Raw genomic sequence first — 27,380 nt, forward strand, 5'->3', positions numbered from 1 at the left:
GTCTCTTCCTCTCCCACGAGAGTGTGATGAGAAAGGCACCATATGGTAGCAGTCTGTGTTTTATATTTAAATGGGGCAGGGGAAGGAGGAGGAGTGAGAGAAAAGTAGATGAAGGTAGTTTTGATTGTTAACCAAGTTTGGTAAGAAAAATCAAAATGAATTCCATTTCTGCAACAAATAAAATACCTACTATGCAAGAAAAACTGTTACATTCTGGAGGAGATTTTAAAAATGCATAGAATGAGTTTACCTTCTTTCTAGGAGTCTGATAAGTCAGATGATATACTCATTGTTTTAAAATAGGTTGAAGTGTGATAATGCCAAGAATTATTAGTATAAACCATAATGGGTAGTTTTGAATGGAAGGGTGAATTTATCAGCGTAGATTTCATGAAAGAGATGGAGTCTTTAAAAGAGAAATAAGATTAGGGAACATAATAATCAGGTGAAATGCAGAGATAATAGACTAAATAGAATAATTGTAGCAGAAAAAAATAAAATATAAAGGAAATATATTTCATTTAGCACATGAGTGGTAGGAGATTAAAATGAAGAAGTAGACTAGGACCAGATCATCAAGAGCATTAATAGCCAAGGCAAAAGTGTTCTCCTTCAGAGTGAATGTAGCGCCATGATTAAGTTGTTGAACAGGAAGGATAGCATAATCCAAGCTATGATTTTGAAGAGCCAGCTGTAGTGTGTGGACTCTGGTGACGTTTGAGTAGGCAGGGTCATGGAAGAAAGGACATCAGTTTCATTACCAGAATGATCTAGACAAAGGGCATCATGCATTAGTGGGATAATGAAAATGGGAAAGGAATGAAAAAAGATGGATGGTAGGTATGATGATTGAAAGGATCCTATTTTGGGGTGAAAGGTCCCAAGTATCTTGGGACCTTGGAAATAAGGAACTGAGAGGAGTGACAGGTTAGGGAGAAATGTAAGCAAATTCAGTTAGAAATGTTGAGGTTTAGTTGCCTGCAAGACAAGTCACTAGGCAGGTGGGAAGAGGACTCAAAAGCAGGGAGAAAGGCCAATCCTGGACATGGGGAGGCAAATAAATGTAGATGGAGCTGTCAAGGAGGTAAGGAAAAGAAAACCACAGATATCCAACTTCCTAGAGCAGAGTTAGAGGAGAGAGAAACTGTGAAAAGGGGGCATACAGGAGGGAGAACACTGAGGAAGTCTGCAATTAAGAGACCAAAGCTGATCTCTGAAGAACAGTTTCCATAGAACAGTGAAAGTAGAACAGACACCAGGAAGCATAGTTTAAGAAGTGAGGGGCCCTGACTGGAAAACAGGGAGGAAGCAAGATCTGGGTTCCATGAACCAACCTGGGAGAAATCCGGCCTCTAGTGGGTAGACTAAATTGGGAAGAAAATCTGGTACCAACAATTTGAGGGAGGCAATTGTCCAAAGGTGTCCACTGTTTTTGATAATTAAGACCAAAAATTTATGTGGAAAAACAAGAAATGATAGTCAGGCAAGAGAAGGTCTTTCTTGTATAGAGTTTTATAGATTTTCTTTTCTTCAAAAATCTCTCTCATCTTGTTTCAGAAAAAGATGTGCTCCCTTGCATCCCTGTCTTTATTGGATTTATGTCACCACAAAAAGCAAGGGAATGATGTCAACTTCCAAAGATGCAGGCTACAAGCAAGGAACACTCTCTTTTCTAGCAGCTGGGGTTTGAGGGGGAGAGAAAGAAAAAAGCAAAGCAATGATCTGGAAGCTTTGATGGCAAGCAGATGTACCACGTTGGCCTAACGTTCAAACTTGAAGCCAACTATTGCAACAGCTTCTCTGCCTGGGAATTTCCAGTGGGAAGTTAACTGTCTCTCATGTGTCTCCACTCCACTTCATTGCCCAGTTGTTGGGGGCTTTTTGTTTGGTTTTGTAGTTATTGTTGTGATTGGCACCTCCTCCTAGCCCTTCTCCTCTGACAGCCTCTCACACTTTCCATGACTGTGAGGGCATTGCAGAGAGAAGAAGAGCGTGACAGAGGGCTGAGAAATAAAGGGCTGTTACTGCCTCAGCCATCAGCTGGGGAACATGGACTTCAGGATCCCCCTCTTTGGCCCTGGGGAGTTCAAATGTACCCCTACATCCCTTCTTGCTCTGAGACTTTATGAAATGTTATGGAGGGGTCAGGGGAAAGTTAGAAAGTCAGACGCCCTCCCAGCATTCACTCTGAAATGGCTAACACTGAAATTTTAGGGAGTCACTACAGTGTCCTGTTGCAAAATATCCCTTTAGGGATGCTCGTAAAACTGCAATGGAACGAGAAGTTAATAAAGGCAATATCAGCCGCCCCTTGGCGACTTTACTCCAATCTTCTCAGAAGTTTTCCAAAGACCCGGTGGAGTTTACCGGTGAACTCCCCCCCTCCAGGGCTCTCATGGGGAGCACTGGCTGGTGGGTTGGTCCCTGTCGCACTCTCTCCTCCTTCTGCAGGACACTGAGATAAGATCTCTTGCCAGGAAAACTTCTGTCCAGGCTATGCCTTCAACTCAGGTATAAAGAGGCCTGGGGGACGAGGAGGGTGAAGAGGGCCCCGGGAGAGGAACAAACGGCCAGTGGCTCATGACCAGCTCTTCCTGAACTAAAGCAAAGTAAGAAGTTCTGTTCGCAAACAGGGTGGGGATAGAGACAGAAGAGGACCCAAAGCAGACACTCAACTTATTTGACAGAAGCTCCATCTCTTTCTTCATAGAAACACCTCATAGCAACCCAAAGGAGGGGTGAGCAGCTGGTCAGAGTACCCACAAAGCCCCAACTATAACCTCAGTGATGGCTGCCCCTAAGACATTCAAATTCCTGGGCCCAAAGGATGAAGGGAAGGCGGAGAGCAGAGTAAGCCAGGTCTCAGGGTGCGGGACAGGAGTGGAATCATGAATTATGGAGCCCAGAGGCTCCATTGTCAATGAGGTGGCAGAATTGTGTTCTTGCAGACAAGGCCGTGGGAGGAGCACCCCGGGGAGGTCTGGATGCTGAGCCTGGGAGCACAGGCCCAGCCCTGCTGTCGTGGGCACACTGCAGGCTGCCAAGGAGGCCCAGATGCCCGCAGTTGCACACAGACAAGCCTAAAAGGACATAAATAATCTGTTATTAAACATCCCTATGCTAATAGCCCGTCTCTGTATTTATCCAGCGCTCTGCCAGGAGCCCAGGCCTCAGCCGGGAGCCCAGCGCAGCTGATCTTAGCACCTTTGAACAGATGGAAACTGCACAAATGGGAGAGGCAGGAATAGAAAAGCAAACTCTACCCCTTCTGTGCTCACCTTGGCCCAGAAAGGACATAATGTGTAAAGGGGAGCCGTCAAGAGAAACATCACAGTCTCTTCAGAAGTCAATGTACCTTTAATTTCAAAAGTACAACTGAGTGCCATTTTCTAGACAGATGACTCCCCACTTCATCTCTCTTGCTGTTCTTTGGATAGCTTCTGTTATTTCTCTTCCATCTGTTATTTTCATTTATTTCAGCTAGATTTTTCCAAATTGGAGGATCTTATTTTGGGAACGATGTATTCCAGAGATGTTACCCCATTTAAAAAGAACGATTGTTGTTTTTTTAACTTGAAAGAGTAATTTCTGGGTCTGGGAGTCAAGCATATTTTCAAGATTGCAAATCACAGTCTTTTCTTCAGAATTGTGTGGCCAGGACTCCTCACCCCGCAGCAGGGGGGCGCACCGGCTCGGGCTGCCCTGGGTAAGGGCACCCACTTGGCACAGGTCTCCCCGAGCATCAAACCCCCTGGCAGAAGGGCTTCCTTTGGGCCTGATGCTCCTGCCTGGGTTTTGGAAGACAAAGGAACGGAAACAGAAATAAGCGTGTGCCCATGCTGCATCTAAGAACCAGCTTCCTCGGAAGGACCAGAACCTTCATCGGAAAAGCAGGGAAAAGGAATGGGGAGAAAAATCATGCGTCTAACTAGAGCTTGCTGGGCAGAGTGAGGAAAGAGGTGCATGCCAGGGAGGCCGGGGGTTAAGGGAATCCTCACTTTAACACCCAAGAAGAAAGAAGCAGATGTCAAGAGGACCCAATTTCCTGCCCACAGGTGACACTTTTCCTCCACCAGATGCTGTGATGTGAAATGTAGGAGTCGGCACATGACACGTCTCGCGAGGTGCTTTCTCCAATCTCCTCTCCCTTTCACTCCCAACTTGCTTTTGGCTCTAACCGCGACGGATTCTTACTGATTCCAAACGTGCCTTGTGCTCGCCCATAAACCTGTTTTTGTGTGTAAAGAGTCTGCCTGCATGCCATTTGCTCTTTTCCGGGCTGGCAGACTCCTGCTAGTCTCCTCCAGCTCAGCGACAATGTCATGTTCTCTGTGAAGCCTTCTCAGTCTCCCAGGGCTGTCCCACGTGTACCCCAGAATGTTCTGTGCACCCCACTCACATCTCACAGTTCTTACAACATTTTGTCTTAACTGTTTTCCGCATTGGATTGTGTTAAACCCAGAAGGCTGTCAAGGCTTCAGGGTGGGTTGAGGGAGGCAGGTGCAGTGGGGGACGTGCATTGTGGTGATGGGTCACACAGCAAGTACATGTGAACATCTGGTTCTCACCATAACTTGGTGGGAAAATCTTTAGACTCGGACCCAAGAGATTCAATTTTTGTTGGTTTTAATATTATTTCTGCTGTAATAAGGAAGAGCCTAAAATTTACTCACTCTCAGTTTCCTTAGTCATCAAAGTTCTTTACCCTTTTCTCACCTATTTGAGATTTGAAAAATGAACTAAGGAATGTGGTATCCAATGGATTTTATAGCAAAATGATAGGCTAACTGAATTTTCTTAAATTTTACCTCTAACTTTTCATCCCTCCCTTTTTTTCCTATCAGTGTGCCAACAATGAAATCATAATAACAGCAACAATAAAATCATAATAACAGCAACAATAATAAACTATTTTATTGCAGCTCAAAAGCTCTTGCTTTTGTTTTCCACTTGTATGTTGTAAGTATAAAGTACTTTCATAATAAATTCTTTAGGAAAGGGCATATTAGCATATGAAATGGAATCCTAGCTCCTGAAGGTGTGCTTTTAAACCAACACTTGAACTTCAGTGTTGAGACTGCTGGAAATCTACTTGCCTGACTTTCTGTCCTGCAATGAGGAAATCTAGGCCAGAAGAGGTCACATGGCCTGTGTGGATGAGGAACAAGGCTGGGGTTTGAACTGGTTGCCTATAGCCAGGTTAGGATTGTATGGCCCGATGGGACATGCCCCCCCAAAAGGGTGTCTGCAATTCTCCCCCCGTTAAAAGGACTGGGTGCTTTCTCAACCAGTCTGCAGCCAGACAGGCACAAAGCAGAGCCCCTTCCCTCTTCTATCTGTGCATCCTCACTCTGCCCCAGCCACACTGGCCCCCCACTGGTGCTCTAAGATTCCCAGCACCCAACAGACGCCAGAGCCAAGCATGTCTTCCTCCCAGCCATGAATGCCCTCCACCAGCCTCATCCTGCAGGGCTGGCACTCTCAGCTCCTTTAAGTAGCCACTTAAATACCACCTTCTGATTGATAAAACCCTTTCCCTTTTTAATTGCAGCCCCCCACCCCAGCACTCTTTTTCCTTTTCAGTTTTACTTTCATCCCTAGCAGTTTATTTCTTTGTTCATGGTCTGCCTCTCTCTCCACTCACATGTGAGCTCCACGAAGAGAGGGATATTTTCCTGTTTCATTTACTACCACGCATCCATAGCCTGGCGTGACACCTGGCATAGACACCACGATATTTGTTGTTAGAACGAATGAACAAATGATGGATAACTGGCAGCACAAATCACTTTACTGAGAAACAGCAAATGTGCATAATCCCTCATCGGTGTCCTCTCTTTTTAAGAACTTTGTTACTAAACACCTGGGGGGTACCCTTGCTCTCAGATGGCATTCCACCCGCTACTGACATTTGGCTAACGTACAGCTTAAAGAACCTGTCTTCAGAAAGCTGCTACCCGTTACTGTTACCTGACCAGAAGGTAATCTTCTAGGTACTGGAGCTACTAAAACAGCTTACCAGGGCTCAAATACATTCCACATTTTATCTCCTTGATTGCTAAGATGAGCCCCAAGATCTTATAGGTATGAGTTCAAGGGCAGAGAGATTAGCTTGAAGTTGTGCACAAAGGTTATTAATATGTTTTCATTTATCCCTGATATCAACATTTCCCCTGGCCATTGATGGATGGCATGCCTGACAGGGCACCTCCAGGACCTCACCAGGGGAGTGAGGAACAGGACTAGCCAAATTGACACTTGGCACCAGGAGATGCAGCCACAAAAAAACAGTGACTGGAAGGAGAACAGGGACAGAGGAATTTGGATTCTGGTGCTTTAATTCCAGCAGCTCTCCTCAGACATAAGACAGAGCAATGAGGAGTACCTGTAAGGAGACATTGTTGGAGGACAGCTACACATGACTAGGAGAATCACCACCATTCAAAGTGGTGGGATAAATTCAAGGTTTTCCTACAAAACACCTTCTAGGTAGTCCTTTTGTGAGCTTTCTTGAGACAAAGGCAGGGGCTGAAAGGGAATATGCTTAGCCAAAGATATGAGAAAGAGAGGTAATGAAACAGATACCTACTTATCTGCTTTGCCTGGGACCTTCCTGGCTTGCCACAGCAATCCCCACACCTCAGTAACAACCTCAGGCAAACTAGGACAGTTGGGCTCCCTGCATGCCAGGACACATGGATATGAGACAGAGGTGGTTCCCTCTGAGAGGTTTCCATGTCAGATATACAAGAGAAGGGGACCAGCTGAGAGCATATGGGGTGAGGGCAGACTAAGGAGGCTCCTGTATAAAACTAAGGGTGGAAAACAGCTTTCAGGAGGAATGGATAGTCCAAAAGTGTTAAAAGTTGAGCCTAGCAATGCTTGTGGGGCTTATTCACGGGGCTGACTGAAATCCAGACATATGGATGTGCTGGAAACATCCATGCCAGGGCTCAGACCATCTCGTATCTTTCACAAAGGAAAGAATGATTATCTAGAGCTTAAAGTACAAAATTCATCCTCAATTTCTCTGCTTCCTCCTGTTCCTCACTCCCCTGGTGAGGTCCTGGAGGTGCCCTGTCAGGCATGCCATCCATCAATGGCCAGGGGAAATGTTGATATCAGGGATAAATGCAGTAACCATTTTGGAATCATATTCAGTCTTCTTTAGGTCACTGTAGCATCTCAGCTGATGAATACTTTCTAAATCACTTTGTCCTGCAACCCCCCACCCCGACCCATGCTTTCTAGTATTCCATATTCACAAATTCAATATTGGAAAATGGATTTGCTGCTAAAAACCAAAAAAAGACAATAACCTATTTCCTTTCCCTTGACATACAACATATAAAAATTGATTAAACTGTTACACTTCAAATGTTTAATGCTGATTATGTTTATCCACACAATGGAACTTACATTGGAGACTATTTTTCCAATAGCTGTGATGCATTTGCCCTCCACCAGTACTTTTCAATTTATTTTATCTTTCAACACATAGCCTTTTCATTCAAACAGAATGTACATGGTGGTCTATTATATAAATCAGATAAAATTCTATCTAGCAGGTAGGAGGGTCATCATACCCTCCTTTGCTCAACAAGAGATAGCTCGGTGTGAATTTTATGGAATCTGAGGTCATAGTTTGGAAATCTCTGCAAGAAGGTGTTCATTCTCATTTGCCCAGGTCATAGGAAAAACAGACAAATATATGCACAGGAAAGAAGCAAACTAAAGTTATGTAAAAATTTAAGTGTGCATCAGAGACTTCAAAGGAATATATAAAGAGAATTTGTAAAAATGGTAGATTATTATAAAATAATACAAACAATACATTGGGTTTCTGAATAGAGAGAAAGCCTATCTACATGAATAACCGACTGCTAATACTGACATATCCCAACTCAGAGCTTTTGGGATCTACTGCCCTGGGCTCAACCAACCTTGAACTTTGAGAGAAAGTTCTAAATGATTGCCAAACATCAGGGGGGAATGAATTGTTCTGAGTGATCAGCCCTTGCTTTGTGGACAACCAGAGTTTAGACCATACAATTCAGATTTAACATTAGGCAGATCCTGATTTGCCCATGTGTAAGAAGAATCAAGTCCTAAATGATGTGCAGAAGAAACTCCTATTTGTTTTAGGATTGCTTTTCATCTTCTCCTTGTTAAATGTAGTCAAATAGCCACCTCTCCCTGACTTCTTTGAACTGCAGATATCTTTAGTCACTAAGGAATCACAAATGTTATATGGATTAGAAAAATGGAGGCAAAATAAACTTAACATCACGGTGAAGCAAACACTTCCTCTACTATGATGAGTCAGTTTTGTGTGAATGTGTGGTTTTTTTTAAGCTTTCATTATATAGATCAATGAAATAAATAAAAAGGATCCACCACAACTCCATAACTCACTTACCCTATTCTGGATTCTTTTGTGGTGTGTTGATATTTCCATGCATGAAATCTAATTACACAGGCACACTAAAATATAATGCATTGACATGTGGTTTTCTCTATATTTAAGTGGAAATATACACAAACTATAGAAGTCCCACTAGGAAACAAAAATCTTACTTAATCTGGTACTTTAATTCTCCATTAGATCTGAATTATTTTTGGTTAGGTTTTTGTTGTTGAGATAAAAGTAAGTAAATACATAAATAAATAACAGTGACTTAGAAAAAGGGAGTTATTTCTGCCCCATGCAAGTGAAGCCCAGAGGTAAGTTGTGCATGGCTGGTCTAGCCCCTAGATAGTTCTTTCAGTTCATGCTCCTCCTCACACCTCATCCTCAGAATCCAAGATGGCAGCATTCAGCATCCAGACAGAAAAACCCTGCTGGAATTGTTATATTCATTATACAATCAGAAAATTCCTATCCTCTGAAATACATCTGACACTCAGGCTTTCAGAAGAGGGATTGTGGTACAATACTAGCCAATTTTAATTTAAAGGCCAGTGGTGAATAAAGATAATCATTACTAATGTTATCTATTACCTACTGTGCTAATTTTTTCCAACTGACCTTCAACACAAGCATAGTAGGAATATATTTGAATCTTTGAACTTCTTTTCAGATCAGTATTTCCCAAGTCTGAGTGCTGGGTCATTGTCAGAGCAGAGGATCATTACAATCAGCCATGGGATGTAAGGGCAGTAAATTGACCATGAATCCCTTCCTAATAGGTTTTGGAAAATTTTATAACTGAAAACAAATCTTAAAAGGAGATTGGTATATGAAAGCAAAATATCCCTATGTCCTTATGGGAATATTTTAAGGTGATCCTTCGTTATGTCAAAATAAAGTAACCTGTCTTTCCTGATAGAGAATTCAGATGTCAATGAAGCACTAAATTTTAATAAAGCCAAAAAAAAAGATACCATGATGGTGATGGGGATTATTTAGAATAAAACATTTTGTTTTCTGAAGATCTCAGTGGAGGTTTTTGTTTTGTTCTGTTTTTAAAGATTTATTTATTTATGCATACAAAAATGGGGGACAGGCCAGAGGTGTGTGTATGGGGGGATGGTGGTGGTAAAAGGATTCACCAGAGACAGAGCAGGGAGCAGAACAGGCAGATTGACTGAAGTACACTGCTGAGGGGAGCAGTGGGCGAGACAGGAGAGGTCTGATGTGCCATGGGGGTAACTCCCTGGCTGGCTGGGGGATTGAACTTGTGCTGCAGAGGCTGCAGATAGCTTCACAATGCTGTATGTAACCCCTTGTGCCACCAGGGAGGCCCATCAATGGAGTTTTTTGAAGAAGGGCTGAGGAGCCATTTCCAATATTCAGTTTTAAGATTTTTGTTTATGGGGCCTCCCTGGTGGCACAGGCAGTGGAGTGCCACACTATGAAGCTGTCTACAGCCTCTGCAGTATCAGTTCGATTCCAGCCAGCCAGGGAGCTACCCACATGGTGTGGCAGACCTCTCCTGTCTCGCCCACTGCTCCCCTCAGCAGTGTATTTCATCAGTCTGCCTGTTCTGTTCCCCACTCTGTTTCTGGTGAATCCTCTCACCCTCCCATGCATCTGGCCTGTACCCTGGTTCTTGTATAAATAAATAAATCTTTTTTTAAAAAAAAAAAGATTTTTGTTTACTGCTTTTCTATAGGTTACCTCCAGGCTTTTGCTGGAATATCACTCACTCTTTGATTATTCAATCAACTCAGCTATAAACTTGTAGACTACGAACAGCACAAATAAAAACAGAGCTGAGTTGGGTATCAAATGGTAAGTACCGATGATCAGTGATCATGGGAGTGTTTTGAGGAGTATGAAGGTCCTCAGAGAGTCCCAGAAATACTTGAGAAATGTTAGTCACTGTCTAAGTAATGGAAATAAACATAAAGGTATTAGAGTGTCTTGCTGAGATGAAGGTTGGATACACACCTTGGTTGAATTTGATAAACCAGTGGGTGAATGGATTGGAGCCACTTGAGACACTACCAAGTCTCTGCATGTTGTTGGTTTGCAGATAACAAATAAAAAGCATCTGGTGTTTGGTTCTAAGTGCAACCACAGAGACTAAGACTGAACCCTGAGAAGAAAAAACACCGCCCCCCTTGAGACAGAACACAGGGTTTTTCTAGCACAAGTAATTGAAGATAACAAACATTTGAGGGGCTTGAAGATTCTGAGCCCCAGAACCAGAGCACAGCCTCCACAAAGGCACTAGTAGGAAGACATAACGGGGTGACTTCCTCTCACAGGAGCCACCTCTAAAAGTCCAAGAAATGTCAAGAGACTCATACGGAATGCTGAGGTCCTTCATCCCCCAAAAATGGGTGCCCATGCTGTCCAGATGACCTGGTCTGGAACTAGCAACACCCCAGGAATGGTCAGTCCCCACAGAAAAAAGTCTTGACCTGTGGTGCCTGGAAAGCACAGACTGGGAGTGGAGGAAACATGGGAACGAAGAGCTAAGTGAGGTAGGAGAACGGAATGGACGGCTCAATGGACTACATCTAAATTATGAGAGCAGAGGAGGCCTCTGGAGGAGACAGTGCTGGAGAACACAGGGGCTTGGAAAACTTGGCTCCTTGATTGAGAACTCAGTGTGCCAGCTGGCTAGGGAGCAGCTGAGAACAGCTGAAAGGCCCCTGTGGCAAGGGCCGGAGTGGCTGTGGGGAGAGCAATTGAGGGATGTTATTAAATAAAAGAAGAATCGTGATCACCACTGAAATTTAGAAAGATGCCTCATGAATCAAGAGAGAGTCCAGCAGGGAGACAAGTTAGAAAACTAGAGTCAGGCTGGAATTAAGAGTGCTCTCCTTGTTTCCACACAGAACAGACACCATTTCCTCGAAGACACGCCCCACCATCCGCATTATTGTCAGGATACAATTTAATAAGGTTAATAAACTGAGCCCCCACTCCTGGCTCACAGGGGGTTTGGGAGGCTGGAATAGCGGAGGGAATTGATAAGGTTGCCTCGGGGACAAGGCCATAAGACTGACCCCCAAGACCAGAAAAACCAGCCTGTAGGGGCAAGAATGGGCTACTGAGCAGGTTTTCTAGGATCCCGTGCAGACGGGGCCAAGGAGGAGAGAGTCCTGGAGCCCTCAGCAGGTTTGCAGGCTTTTATTGGGATTTACCAGGTACATGGCAGGCAGGGGTGCTGGGGAGCCAGAAGGCTGGCAGGCCTCCCAGTCCCCAGCAAGTCTTCACTCGACCTGGGCTCTCTGGCCTTCTCTCACGTTCCCTCTGCTCGTCTCATGGCTCTGCTTCTCTCTCAGCTTCTCTGCTCCTCTCTCAGCTTCTCCTGGCGTCCCCGTGATGCCATCCTTAAAAGCAGTCTTAGCCCAGGTGAATCCTATCTACCTATGCCCACACCCTACTCCAGGTGCCCGCCATCAGGCATGCATTCAGGACCGCAGGGATCCATCATCTATGCTGATGGCGGGAGGGCAGAAAAGCCTGACATTTTTTCCTTACCCTACACAGCCCAACTCCAGGAATATGGAAGCTGGACCAGGACGTGTTTCTGTGTCAGTGGCCAGCGCCCCAGACCAGACATCCCAGCAGATGGCTGGTGCAAACTGGCACCCCAAGCAAGAAAGCCCAGGAGAACAGAGTATAAAAGGGAGGCTCAACCCCTCCTTCAGGCGCAGACCCCTCCCATCTCACCTGCTGCTTCTCCTTTTCGAAGTGTATTTCATTAAGTGGCCTTTTCCGTTCTCTGCTCTGTCCCTGGTGAATTCTCTCAACCCCACACCTCCCATCTCACCCCAATATTTCTTCCCACTACAATAACTATCTCCTTCCCCTGGGTACTTCTAGACTACGCCTGAACAAAATTTGTTTTCCTAAATTTGAGATAAATTCTGTGAAAATTCTGCCCTAGGAAGTTCTCATTGCCATCAAGGTTTGGATTTAGAGAGGAGGGGAAACTGACTTGAACTCCAATGAACGGGTCTCCCCACAGGCTCAACCTCCCATAGAAAGACCATTTAAAGCAAATGAAATTTGTGTGAGGAAGTATGTTTTGCTCAAGAGTTTGTTTCCTATGGGCCTTCCTGAATCATCCACTGACTCACTCCACCTGCTCAATTTTATTATTAATTCAAAAAAAAAAAAAAACCTGGTAACAATAGAGTCAAAATTATGCTGCATGTTTTGATTTCTATCCTCCTATTGCATAATTCTCTCGTTTTGCCCACATTTTGGCAGTTACTCTCACTATCCATGCAACAATGAGAAACATTCTTTTAAAAATATTTCCAACCCCCTCATATTCACACGCAATTGTTTCAATTCTAACTTTGTTTCAGTTCTTATATAAGATCCACTGCTGTCTAATCTTAGATCATTGTAATAGAAGTGACTTGCTTCTGATGCATGGTAGGAGTTTTGAAAGGTCCCTAACTTGAGCTCTTTTCTAAAGTCAGAAAAAACATATTGGAATGTGAATAATCAATACCAATTTGCTTATTTGTTAGAGGCTGGTATCTTTGTAAAGTTAAAATTTGGTCATGTTGACAAGAAATAGGCTTATTGTAATTATGCATCTAAGTGAGTTTGAATCCATATATGTCTATGTGCTATAAATTGAGAGCTATGACAATGGAATTAATGTTGAACATTTAGTTAAACTGAAACAAGAAGCCTAGTTGCCCTGACCTGTCCTTCAGGTGTGAGCTCTAGAGATAACCACCCAGCTGCAGACATATTTTCCTTAGCCTTCAGCATTTGGGTGAAAACTGTCTTAACTCTGATCACTGACTACTCCATGGGAACCAAAAATGTGAAGTTATCGCTGTCATTAATTTTGCCAAGTCCATATCAAAATGTGAAAATAGTCTGAAAGATTATATATAAGTTTGAAGTTAACTTTGAGGTGAGATAATTGCTTTAAGAAAGTGGATCGGGGGCCTCCCTGGTGGCGCAGGTGGTTGAATGCAAAGCTGTGAAGCTGTCTGCAGCCTCTGCAGCATCAGTTCTATCCCAGCCGACCAGGGAGAAACCCACATGGTACAGCAGGCCTCTGCTGTCTCCCCGCTGCTCCCCTCAACAGTGTATTTCAGTCAGTCTGCCTGTTCTGTTCCCCGCTCTGTCTCTGGTAAATCCTTTCAAACCCTGCACCTCTGGCCTATACCCCAGTTCTTGTAGGCATAAATAAATAAGTCTTTAAAAAAAAAGTGGATCGGAGTTATTTTTTCATATGAGAAGGAGGTGAATAACAAGAAGGTGAAGCCAATGGAAAAAGGAGAAGCTGAGCTTTCTTTCCTTAGTGCATCTAATTTTATGTAACTGGACCTTATGGACACGGAGATTTCCTCCCTGTGAGCAGGCTAGCCATTTTTTAATACATTTTAATTGAGGTAACATTGGTTTATAACATTATGTAAGTTTCATAAACACAACACATAATCCTACATCTGTAAGCACTGATTCATGATCACAGCCCTTAATTTCCATCAGCACCCCACACTTGACCCCCTTTTGGTCATTTAGTCAGTATAGATACAGGATTGCAATTTGCCCCATGAAAATATAACCAACCTTCTAAAAATATGAGTTTCTCTTACACAATGTTCTAGTTTATACTGACTGACGTCAACATGCTGTGCAGCACCTTCTGTACTTCTGCTCCAATAGGAAAAGTTTGCCTTTCACTTCCAGTTGTGGGGTGGCCACTCAGATGGGATGGGAAGATGGCGGAAAAAGAAAACAAAGAACAATTTTGCTCCAAAATCTTGGGAAATATACATGAAGACGAAAAGTAAAAGCATGCTTAGAACCACACTCTACCGTTAGTTACAAGAGAGGAAGACTTAAAATGAGTATAGAGCAAAAGCTTTTCCCAGCTCAAGACTGAAGTGTCCTGTATCTGGGGGAAATCTTAGAGGTTGGGAGGACCAGGGAGGCAGGACTGGGAAATTATCCCCAGACTATCAGGCAGGGACTGAAGTCTATTGTGAAAGGACTAGACAGGAAGGGGAAGGAGGAAGCACATCTTAATATAGATGTATCTTTGAGAGAAAGCAAAACAGTATTACAGTGATCTCCTTGAAAACTCCTACAAAGTGTCTACCATGAAAAACCTTGGTACAAAGGAAATCTACATGTGGATTTGTACTTTTGTCGCCTGACATATGGGAAAATTGAGGTTTCAAAGGGTTAGCACATAGCCTTCCATCTGCTGGATGTGTGAAGTGGCTTACAGGCTGTTTTGCTTTAGTGAGTTGTCTATTCCTGTAGGAACAATCTTTGTAAAGATTTTCATCGACATGAGCTGGATTATGGGTCTTTAAATCCTATTCTCTCCACAGGGCCTAAATTCTCATCCTTCAGGTTTGCCTCCCAGTTGAAGCTAATCGTAATAGCATCCTCAGAGAATCCCAAGTTCCTACCTCGTTATGGGGAGACACCACATCTGACTTGACTTCTAACCAAAAATAACTCTAAACTTACTAGCAATGAGTCACTATTTTCTTCAGCTTGATCTTCAAAAGAATTTCGGGAAGAAAACGGGGCAACAATTATTATTTCCAATGTCCAGAAGAGGCAACTGCCATCTCAAGGGGCTGGAGATTGCTTCATATTTTACATGGATAGAAAATTGAACAAAGCCCAAATCTGCGTTCTTTGTTTGCTTGTTTGTTTCAAAATCCTACATCGCTCCCCTTTATGAATAATATAGAGTGTGATTTATAGTAATATAAACCTAAGGAAAAGTCTGGCACCTCACTCAAATTATTATATGTTCCTGGGCCTCCCTGGTGGCGCAGCAGTTGAGCGCTGGGCTGCAAAGCTGCCTGCAGCCTCTGCAGCGCCGGTTCGATCCCCAGCCACTGTAGGAGGGTCCCACATGGTGCGATAGGTCTCTCCTGCCGCCCGCTGCTCCCCTCAGCAGTGTACTTCAGTCCTTCTGCCTGCTCTGCTCCCTGCTCTGGCTCTGGTGCATTCTCTCACCCTCCCATGCTTCTAACTGTACCCACTGCTTGTATAAATAAATACATCTTTAAAAAAAAAATTGTATGTTCCTAATTTCTGCCTAATGTAACTCTGTTTATGTTTTTGCTTCTGTTGCTGAGTTTTCCCCTTGCATCTATAATTGATGTCTTTGAACTTTAAGAAAGATGCTGCAGGGGAACTATGACAAGCTTAAGGATATCTGGAAACTTTGTACAAAAGCCCCTTTGGCATCTCATCCGGCACTGGGTTTCTCTTCTAACGGGGCAATCTTTTATTGCCTATTAGGTAAAAAGACAAATGAATACATTCAGCCTTAATAGCATTCCTTTTCTACTAGAATGCCTCTGCCATTTCTCTTCTCCCCTTTGTTTTTCCATCAGAATAAAACATGCCTCCATTTATTCAGAAAAGTCTGCTGAGTGCATTTTATTTGCAAGGCAGTTGGGGGCGCACCCACAGTGAGACAATGAAGCCAGTTGTTCTTGAGAAGCAAAGCTGTCTCCATCAGGAGGCGTCATCTGGGTAAGTCCAGCTTGTTTGGTGTGAGGCCCAGGAAATAGGACTTACACTCTGATAGTCCTTCTGGGGAAGGTTAAGACTACAGATTTCAAGACTATCGTCTAGCTGTGGGCAAACGCAAAATATTCACATAACATTCACGAGCACCTATTATTCTAGATGGGGATAGGTCAAAAATCTGGAGTCAAAAGGGACAGCATAAAAGAAATATCGTAAGAGAGAGAACAGAGAGGGCCCTCGCTGGTGGCCTAGGGGTGAAATGTCAGCACTATCACCACTGCAGCTTGAGTTTGATCCCCGGCCGGCCAGGGAGCAACCCATGTGGTGCAGCAGACCTCTCCTGTCTCCCCACTGCTCCCCTCAGCAGTATATTTCAGTGGATCTACCTCTTCTGCTCCCCACTCTGTCTCTCGTGAATCTTCTCACCCCTGCACCTCTGGCCTACACCCCAGTTCTTTTATACAAAATAAATAATACATAATAAAAAATAAAATTTTTAATAAAGGGGGAGAAAGAGAGAGAGAGAGAGAGAGAGAAAGAGAGTCCAATACTCAGTTTGTGCAAACTGGGGACCCTGATGACCAGCAGGCTCCTTGTGACCAGGAGCAAGAGCAGCCCCAAGGAGGCAGAAAGTGGGCCAGGGGCCCGGGAACACCCCACAGCCCTTGTGGCCGACCACACCTCAGTGTGGATCCCAGATGTCACTCGTGCTGCTCCGGCTACTGTGGCCTGCTGGGTTGGTCATGTACTGGAGGAACTGGGGTCAAGTCATCCTGCTCTTCAGCCAGCAGCTTCGGGATCAGATCAGTTATTTGGGAACAGTGTGGACTCCAGGAGAGGACTCTAGAGAGGACTTCTCAGAAAATGTAGGTGCTCTTTGTAATAAAGAGAGTTCAAGGAAGGGCACAACTGTTGCTTTGTTGTATTTCTTTTCTCAGGAAGTAGACTACCTCTCCTGCCTGTTTTCTGTTCACTATCTCCATGTCAGCCCAGATGGGCAATGCGGGCTTTCCCCTTGATTCCCCAAAGACCTGGAACAGAATTAAACAGGAAATCCATGAAGTGACAACTTGAAATTAAATGTTGGAAGTTCTATGCCTTTTTAATTTCTTCAGGTCACCACCACTAATGAAAATGTCTCACGGCCTAAATATCTCCTCAAGCTTCTAGAAAGCGTCTCTTCTCAGCCTCACCCCACGCCCACCCCCTTTTATCATCCATACCCTACATGTAATCATGTTCATTTCTCAGCTATCTCTTGGGTCACTGTTTCTTTCCAATCCAAAGTCTTGAGCATTGAACTATTACAACAAAAGTTCAACCAGCAAATTTTGTTTAAACAAAAGGCTGTCTGGTCTAAGAAAAAGGAATGCTACGCCTTTTGGGGCAAAACAGTTGAAGTCGGTTGTAAGAGCATACTTTTTTCCTTTTCTATTATGAATTTTTGGTTGTTCATCTACTTTAGAATCATAGAATAAGCCTAGAACACAAGAGCTGTAAGATAAAAATTTTAAAAATATGCATGTGTGTATATTTATATATAATTATAAACAAAATCAGTTCATAAAGCAGGAATCTTGATGGCTTAGCTCTGTGGTATGGTGTGGTGCAGGGGTCAGAAGAGGACCAGATCAAGAGCTGCTAAATCCTGAATAAATAGATGGAGATTAGAGGTCACAGTCCTGTTTGCCTGTAGCCAAGACTCCTAGGTCCCAAGTGGTAACATAAAGTTTGAGTGGAGGCCAAGAAAGAGGTTGATATTAAATAAATGTAGGCTTGAGTACCGAGACTGACTCTGAACTTGCAGTCAACTTCATGCTTGCCATAAAATAGGAGAATTGGAAAGACACAATTAATTTGCTATGAAGTATAATTGTATTGGTTAAATAAAACCCTTTTCCAGCCCACCCTCAGCAGAACACTCATGGATTCACTGATAATAATTAACTGATGTAAAGTAAATGTGATTTAAAACACATATCAGTAAGGATAGATGTATATTTGAATATAACAAGGCCCCTTTAATTATGCATAGAATTTAAAATACACACATCTAGAAATCCAATATAAAGGTAAATTCCTAATCAACATATATTAATATACATTTTAAAGTCATACCGCAATATGATAAACTTGCAAATTAATTTAGCAGCATTTATTTGAGAAAAGTGAGTGATAAGCTGGTAATTTTATTTACGAAAGCTAATTTAAGCAGATACTTATGAATCCATTAAGGGGTGAATCATCGTCCATTCAACAAGTTTATAGTGAGTCTTTAGGACATGTAAATTAGGGCCATGGCAAATTAGGGGGAAAACAGCACCAAGTAGAGTGATATTTAAATAATGTCACTTAATTAAAATGCAAGGGTTTGTGTGTTTAGTCTTTCACAAACTTATAATTACATTAATAAAATAAATATATGTGTTTTTAATTTTTTGCTAATTATGAAATTTGAAAACGTGGGCATTGTGAACAAAAATTAAATTATTGCAGCCATATCAACTCAGGAAACTTAAAATATTGGGTTATGCAACTAATTCAATCTGACTTCTTTCTCACATGTTTTTAACAACTGTGAGAGAAAGATAAGCCGTCCTGTTTTTCAGCTCCCAGATAATTTTAACGTTTAAAAGAAATACATTTGAAAATTGCTCAACCGTGACAATGAAGCTAAAATTAAAATAACTAAAGACCATTTAAAAAAAATTTTAAGCTTGATGATAACAACACTGGGGTGATTCTGGTATAGTTTCTGACAGCAATCTATTAAACAATAAGACATCAAGATATGCCAAAGCATTCTATTCATTTAGAAATTTATCTTACCAAAAACTTCAACAAAGCAAACAAACCAACCAAAAAACCCAAAAATATATATGCACATATTCATTACATTCTCAGCATGAAACAAAAAATGGTAACAAACTAAAGGCCAGATGTAAAAATGGCTAAACTGTGAATCTTCAATTTGGTGAAATCTTATAAGGTAGGTTAAATAGGTTAAATAGTGACTAGAGTTTTTGTAATAGTATGAATAAATCCTGTACAACAACAACTGAACATTTCAACTACCTGATGGCTTCCATCCTATTGTAACTGCTATACATAAACAATGAAAATGCAAGTTAGAAGAGAAAATAAAAGCGGTGTGCTATAACAAAAAGAATCTATCATGAGAACTGTTCTACCCCAATCCTAGGTCCCCCAAGTGTGGTATTATCTGCTTCTTGTTATGGGAGAAACATCTGTTCATAGAGTAGTGGCTGTTTGAAGGAGGAAATGGAATTGTACACATGTGTTAGCAGAAAAAGAAAAAAAATTGAGTGGAGAAAAAACTTATTTTCTGAATTTATTATCAAAATTAGGACATAGGACATAATAGAGTGAGCTGATATGTATATTATTATATGTACAACAATGTGACTACGACACTTGAAAAGAGTTCACAAATGTAATCAAGTTAAGATGAGGTCTTACTAGATTGGAGCAGACCTTAATTCAAGGATTGGTGTCCTTCTAAGAGGGAAAATTAGACACAAACACACACCGGGAGAAATTGATGTGACGCTGGGGACAGAAACCCAGTGATGCAGCCATACTTCAGTGAATGCCAAGGATTGCCAGGAGGAGGCAGGGGTAGATTCCCTCTAGAAAGTTCACAGTGATGGTCCAGCTGTCCAGATATAATCTTCTGGCCCTCAATGGATTTGCATTGTTTTAAGCCACCCAGTGTGTGGGGCTTCATCCTAGCAGCCCTGGGCATCCACTGCAGCCAATAGCAAGGTAGTGAGTAGGCAGCCATGCTCTACTCTAAACTGCTTTTGGATTGTTAACACTTCTGAGGCAGAAACTTCAAACATTGTTCTCTATGCAATAAGAATGGTCCTTGAGAAAGTATTGAAGAGTGAAGGGGCAAGACTTCATTTTGGAACAGCCCTGAGGGTGACTTGTCCCCAGTGCTGATGGCGGGGTGGGAAGCCCAATTCCATGACTTTCATCACACGCCACCCTCTCTGTGCGCGTTTCTTGCTTTGTAAAATGGTGATAATAATGGTCTCATTGGGCTATTGTGAGAAATACATTAGCTAATAAATGTAAAGCAATTAGAACAGTAGCTAGCCCATTATAAGCATTCAATAAATGTTAGCTATAATTATCATGTCTGACTAAACATTTTGGTCCCATTCCCATTTTAGAATTACGAAAATTTCCCAGGTCTATTTTTAGAATGCATATCAATAGCAAATGACTTACATATCACTACATCGACACTACCCCTTCCTAAACTCCAAAAATGCCTGCCCAAATTAACACATTCTGGGAGCCTCCTCAGAGGAACACCCAAAAGAGGGCTGGGCAAGGGGAGTGAAGAAAGGCCCAGGAAAGGAAAAATGGCTGCTCTGAGTTCCTGGGGAGGTGAAATTCTTTGAATCAACACTGGGACGGATCAAGGGCAGCAGAGTCCAGATGTGGCAAAAGTCCAGATGTGGCAGAGTCCAGATGTGGCAAAAGCCGGGTGCTTTTGCAGACAGCAAGTCCCACTGTCGCGGTGAAAATGTGACCTTCTCTTAGTTCTTCCACCAGGGACTGGTCATGTTTCAGGCATGGATGCTACACGTGGCCCATATTTTTGTGCTGACCCTGTCACTCCTCATCATTGGTGTCTCTAGGCATCCTCAGAGTGTTCTGTACAGCACCGTCCAAGTTAAGGGGTGAATTATTTTCAAGCTAATTTAGGTAAATTGGTTACAGATTTGCCTGGTGCTCACCGGTATCTGCTAACAGTTGTCACTTTCCTATCCTGAATGGCTCCCCGGAAATCTTAAACATTTATTGTCACCAGAGCCACTTGGGCCATCTCTCTGGTAATTCCACTGCACTTCCCGAGGCCTCCTTCTTTTATCTTACCTAATAAGACAATATGAGACCAGACCTCCAGCCTGGAAAAGGCCGCAGGTGAGCTGCTCTCACAGCGGGGAGGGTGGCACATTCGGTGTCAGGGATTTTGAAAGAGTCGCTCATATTTCTGAAGGCCAATCCCAAATTTACTCCTGTTAAGAAACTAATTAGCTATTTAAATGTCCCTGACTAATCTTCTAGGCTTTCTTCTACAAATTAAGTATAAAATATGATTGCCCCAATAACTTGCCTACTGTGTCATTTTTTTTTTTTTTAAGTGTGCAACGTGCAATGACAACCAAATGTGGTATCAAGGAGTGATTTAGTTCCACGCATCAGCCAAGGTGCCCAGCTACCGGAGGAATATGTGCGCCAGGGAATGAGCTCGACAGTTCCCTGTGTTGTCAACAAAACCAAGAAAAGGGTCTTTGGAGAGAAGAGGGAGAAACTACAACTCACATTGTGAATGGTGTTGGCACTGGCATGTTGCTGGCACCTGAAAGAAATAGCTTTTATTGGATGTCAGCTTAAGAGGAAAAATTAAAAAAAAAAAAAAAAAAAAGGAATCAGACCGGAGGTCGGGGGGAATTACTGAATGAGCACAAGGGAAAAGATCAATAACTCCCTCTGATGTTTTTTTGGCAAATTGGCCAAGAAAGGGCTGAAGTCTTTACCGGCTGACAATTCTGGCATCTTTCCCAAGTCGAAAAGCTGCCGCCAGAAAGTGCACTTAGCAAATTTAGTGAGACAATTAGTTTGGGAATATGTATTAAAAAGAGCACAGACTAACAAATTGGCTGTCACCAAGGGGCGACATCCACCCCAAGATTATTGTGCCTGGGTAACTGGTCTGCGTCACCTGGGCCAGCTCTCCTGGGGGTTGGGGGGGTGCAGGGATCCTTCTCATCAGCTTGTGTGCCCAGCGTCCAGCATGGGCCACGTGACTTCATCGTGTATGTCCTGAAGCCCGCACTGGAGGAGAGCTTTAGTAACCAGGCTGGGTCATGGGCCAAGTGGCCAGTCCCGCAACCAGGGTACACTGACCACCTAAAAAGGTGTGTTGATGGCCTTAAGGCACCCAAAAATCCACTGCTCCTATCAGAGATTAGGTGACTGTTTTTGGAAGATGAGGCTTCACTCCCAAGAAAGGGGTGAAGGGCCAAGACAGAGCTAACAGGAGTTAAATTTGTCACTCCTGCTGGAAAAATTACCTCCAATCACTTGCCCATCAGACCTGGCAACACTGTTTTCTATCCTTTTCTTTTTCATGCAATCAAGGGGATGTTCAACCCAGGGCTTTCGTGATGGATTAAATAAGGGCGGGTGAACGCCATTCTTAGTAATTGAAACGCAAACATAATTGAACAAAAACCACACAGCCACGTTTCTGTCTGTGAAGCAGTGGTGCCAATAATTTGAAAGGAAGGAGGAGAACCCAGGCCGGCCCCAGAGCTGGACTCTTCCCCAAGGCACGAATGCAGTCCATTTAGCGCCACTTTTCTCATTCAATTTTCATCATCTTCAGTTTTGTCAAACTACTTTTTTATGACCACAGAAATGTAAGTTTTCCTCTCCCTTATTTCTAGCTTTTCCTGCCACCCAAGCCACCCAGGTGGCTCAATTTTGGATTGTAATAGATGCCCATTTGTTTTTACTAGATTTTGAATCAAATCATAAAAGTAAATGTAAAATAGAGGAGTTGCGATCTTGTAGAATTTCACTCACAGTCTGGAATATGAAAAATAGTCAGTTTACAGCTGGGTCCTTCTATGTTTTCACTTATCCTGAGCTGTCTCACATGAGCTGAGGGTTCAAGTAGCCTGTGCCATAGAATTACAGCATCTGTGTTAAGCACAGCTAAATCACATGCGCAGTAGTTTACCTTCAAATCACTGTCCCAAAGAGAAATCAGTTGTACCTTTGCAAGAATTTTGTGAGAAGTCATAAAGAAAGGTTACTTATGATCATTTAGCTGAGAAGGAAACTGACATGCAGGAGGGAAAGCTGGTTGCCCAGAGCCACACAGCTGGCTAGAGACAGGGAAGTGTCCACCTTCCATGCCCACCACTTTTTATGGACACTTCCTAATTCAATCCTGTCATCATTTTAGGATGTTAAGACCCGTCCCTTTGTAATTCACACTCATCCAATCCCCAAATTATCCTACTGTTGATGTTGGGTCCCTATCCCGCGGAATGCATGACTATTAAGTGTCAAAAGTATATCATTGTATTTTATGTAGTCATCCGATGTTGGTATCCAACCCAAAAACGTAACCCATATGTGGCACCCAACTCCGAGCCTATTTTCACCTATAGGAACCTTATTGAATTCAAAACCTGAAAATTTCTGAGAAATAACATTTCTTACTTATATTGCTTCAACCACATTTTAAGAAAATGATTTGATGGGCCTCCCTGGTGGTGCAGCGGTTGAGCGCTGGGTTGCGAAGCTGCTTGCAGCCTCTGCAGCGCTGGTTCGATCCCCGGCCGCCGGCGAGGGTCCCACATGGCACGCAGACCTCTCCTGCCACCCGCTGCTCCCCTCAGCAGTGTACTTCATCTGTCTGCCTGTTCTGCTCTCTGTTCTGGCTCTAGTGAATTCTCTCACCCTCCCAACTTCTGACTGTACCCAGTGCTTGTATAAATAAATAAATAAATCTTTAAAAAAATTAAAAAGAAAAATGATATGGACACAAATGCGCATGTTGTGATCAAGAGATTCGCTTTAGGAAAACGTTGTCCTTCCATATGACTGGTTCTGTATTTCCAAGCACCAATATGGTGGCCACACCAGAAAATGTCATGTAAATGATCAGAATAATGACACTTGTTTTTTAAAACAAAAGAGACAGAGATCAGAACAAGGAAAATCCAGGACCACACCCACAAGCCAGGACTGCTGGCATGCACTACCCAGTGGCTGCATTGGGAGATATTACCATTCTGGCTGAAATACAAATGAAATTGGAAGCAAGATTTATAAAGAGCATGTTGACACAGTACGGGCTTTAGTAGGAGATGCTATGAATGCTCTTTTCCAATCATGGCTTAGAAAATTCAAATATTGATCTCTTTTGGTGATTAACAGTACAGAGTAAAAGAATTTAAAAGAATGAAAATATCATTTTTCCTATTTCTGCCAATTAAAAAAATAGTTGGGGTAGGTAGAAGGTCGGAGGAGAGAATGAAATAGAAAATGTCTTTCCTTGAGATAAAGCCAAGGACAACGCCAAAGGAGACATTATTCAGAGATGAAAAATTGAAAGAACTGCACTAGGCCAGAGCCTGGTGACATGTGATGTGATGGCTGGAAGGTTCTGACCCAAGGTTTGCTGAATTTCGGGGGGCCAGGGGAGCCTCTAAAGCTAGGCCCCTTTTTTAAGGCTCTTTGTTTTTCATTTTTGTGTGTGGGCTCTTTGTACTTTGAAGTTCCAGCCAGTCATGAAGAGAAAAACTCACACTGGTATTTGTAGCTTGACCCCGAGCTGTGATTTAGTGAATACTTCCCCCATACATGGTCTGCGAGCTGATGCTGCAGGTTTGGGGGAGCCTCTGATAATCATCTAAACGCATCTCTAAAAATGAACACAGACTTGGGCTCTTGCAAGGTAACTCTTAAAGCCATCATTACTGTACAGCTACAAGATCCATGAACGCAGCTAGGAAGAGGAGCCTGTTGCCACTTATCCAAAGAGGTTAAAAACAGCCAGTACACTGCTTATTAAAAGCGCAAAAACAGCACTGAGTTCTTTCATTTCAACTCTAATTCCCTGGCACCAGTTTCATGATCCTGTAGGGACATTCTCGTTAGGACTTGTTGCTTCCACATTCAATGTTATTAGTGGCAAACCGTTAGGCCAGCAGTTATGCCCTGTTCTTTTGTTCTTGAAGGAAACATCTGTTCTTTTGTCAGGGAGCACATGCCAAAAACGCTGCAATTATAGGCGGAGGGCTCTTCGGGGAGCAGTGGATGCATCATACGGCCTGGAGCGCAGACCTTGAAAGCTTCCCGCTCTCCTGTCCCTGTGGGCCCTGACGCTAGAGCACTGCAGGCTGGTCACAATGACACCCCACCTGGGGACCCCCAAGCATCCCTGCTGGGGGAGGGATCAAGGCCACAGGGAGGTGTGGGGTGGGGCAAAGAGTAGAGCTTCATTAGTGATGAAGCTGAATTGAAAACATGTTTATATGCTCATTTGAGGAGAGCATCTGAGTTGCCATGTGGATCTGAATGCTCCAAGCTCTGGATAGTGGTAAGTGTCATGCTGCTCACAGGTACAGGAGGAAAGGCACCTGAGACCAGGCCCACGGGGTGGTGTGAGGAAAATGACTGAGGAGTGCTGTGGAGTCCTTGAGATCTGATAATCCACTTACCCCAGATGCACTGCGCTCAAGGGCTCAGAGGGAGGCTTGGCGTCCTGCTGCTAGGTCTGAATTCAGGTCCATCCATTCGAGATCAGCTGTAAGCTCTCTGAACCTCAGTTTCTAGAGCTGTAAAGTGGAACAATAATGGTATGAGGGACATAAACGAGCTAACATGTAAAATACCCAAACTGCAAAAGAGTAGAGGAGTAAAATCAATACTCTAAATTTCTATCTTATGTTAGAAGGATTAACTAAGCCTATAAAATTAGAAACATTAATAATAAAAAATATAGATTAGGATAAAACAAAGTTAAGCATAAAAAAGAAAAAAAGGTTGATTCTTTGAAAACACTAATAAAATTGATAAATCTCTAGCTATCAATAGAATTAAAAAGAGCATGCATGCAGAAGATAGAGAGGGAGTGACCCCTAGACAGAAGCAGGAACAAAAGAGAGATCACTCTAGATCTTTTTGGACATTAGGAAATTCAAAAACAAATATCAGTAAAGCTAATTGATTTGATAACAAATGAAATTAATGATTTCTTTAAAAACAATGTTAAGAAAACTGACCATAGAAGAAATATAAATAATATAAATTCAAGTAGCCTTGGAATTATTGAATATTAAGCAAATTAAATTTACAGTCAAAATATTTTCACTAAGAAAACTTCAGTCCCAGGCTGGTTTTATTGCTAAATTCCATGAAACACTGGGGAACTGAGTAATACCAATCTTTAAACAAAAACACTTTTAAACAGAGAGGCAAATATTTCCCAACTCTTTTTTTTTTTACTTTCAAAAATTGGAAGAAAAAAAAAATTGGAAGTATATTTAGCAAATTATCTGCCAATTGAAGTTTCACCTTCCTAGTTTATTAATTAATGTGGTATTGAGGTGATGTTGCTTTACATTATCGTTTGATTATGGGTGCTTTGCTAGAGGGCTCACAACACTAATGAAACAAAAAGGGGGGCTCACTGTACCCAGATCTTTCTGAGTCCAGCATTGCTGTGAAGCCGAACGTAACAGAGGCATTCCCATTAAAGAAAACTACAGATAAACATCTCTTATGAACATACATGAAAAATATTAAACAGAATCCAACAATGTTTGAAAACAATAGTACATACACCCTGACCAGATACAGTTTATCAAGCAAATGCAAGGTTGACCCAACATTTACCAATCAATCAATATAATTTATCACATTCACAGAATAAAGAAGAAATATCACTAAGTATTTCAATAGATATAGAAGCTGCATTAGGAAATTTAACCGTCATAATGCAGGAATGGAAGAAAAGGTTCTTGTTCATATATATTACATTGATGGTATCTATAGCAATATCATACTTAATGGTGAAGAAATAAAAGCTTTCTGAAGGTTAGGCACAAGGATGCCTGCTCTCACAGCCCACTGATATTATGCTTTGCACTGAAGCTCATGTACAGGGCAATACAGCAAGTAACAGAAATAAAAGTCATAAGATTTGAAAAAAAATTGCATTTGCAGATAACATGATTGTCTATATAGAAAACTCTAAGGAATTGACCAACAGAGCTACAAAAATTAATGAGTGAATTTAATAAAATCCCAAGTCAAGCCAATTTGCAAAAACCAAATCCATTCATGTATACCAGAATTAAACAACTAAAACTAAAAATTTTAAAACAATAAGATCCAAACTAGCATTTAGAAAAACAGACAAAAAGTATATACTCAGGAATAAATTTAACAAGAGATGTGAAAGACTTGTGCACTAAAAACTAGGAATATTTACTGGGGGAAAAAAAAGGGTATAAATAAATGGAGCAATATGCCGTTTGTGAATTGGAATGCTCAATTAGCATTCTCCCAGACACACATCACCACCCCCACCCATGGCACTCGGCAGCAGAGGGGGGCACAGAATTCTTAGAAAGCTCAGGAATCAGGAGGAAGAACGCAAACACCACCCAGATGCAGAAGGCTCATGATAAATTGCTATTTTCAATTGAAAAATGAATTACTTTGAGAAGAATATAAACAAGTTGTGGAAATGAGTTAAGAGGGAAAGACGATCTGATTAAAGTTACTATGGTAAGGAGCTGGGAGAGGTGTTAGTTCCTCCCAGTACAACCTCCTGATTTTACAGACCAGGTTCCTGACCTTCTGCTTGGAGTCACTT

This window comes from Talpa europaea, assembly GCF_964194135.1.
Source record: "Talpa europaea genome assembly, chromosome: 2".
Classification (NCBI taxonomy): domain Eukaryota; kingdom Metazoa; phylum Chordata; class Mammalia; order Eulipotyphla; family Talpidae; genus Talpa; species Talpa europaea.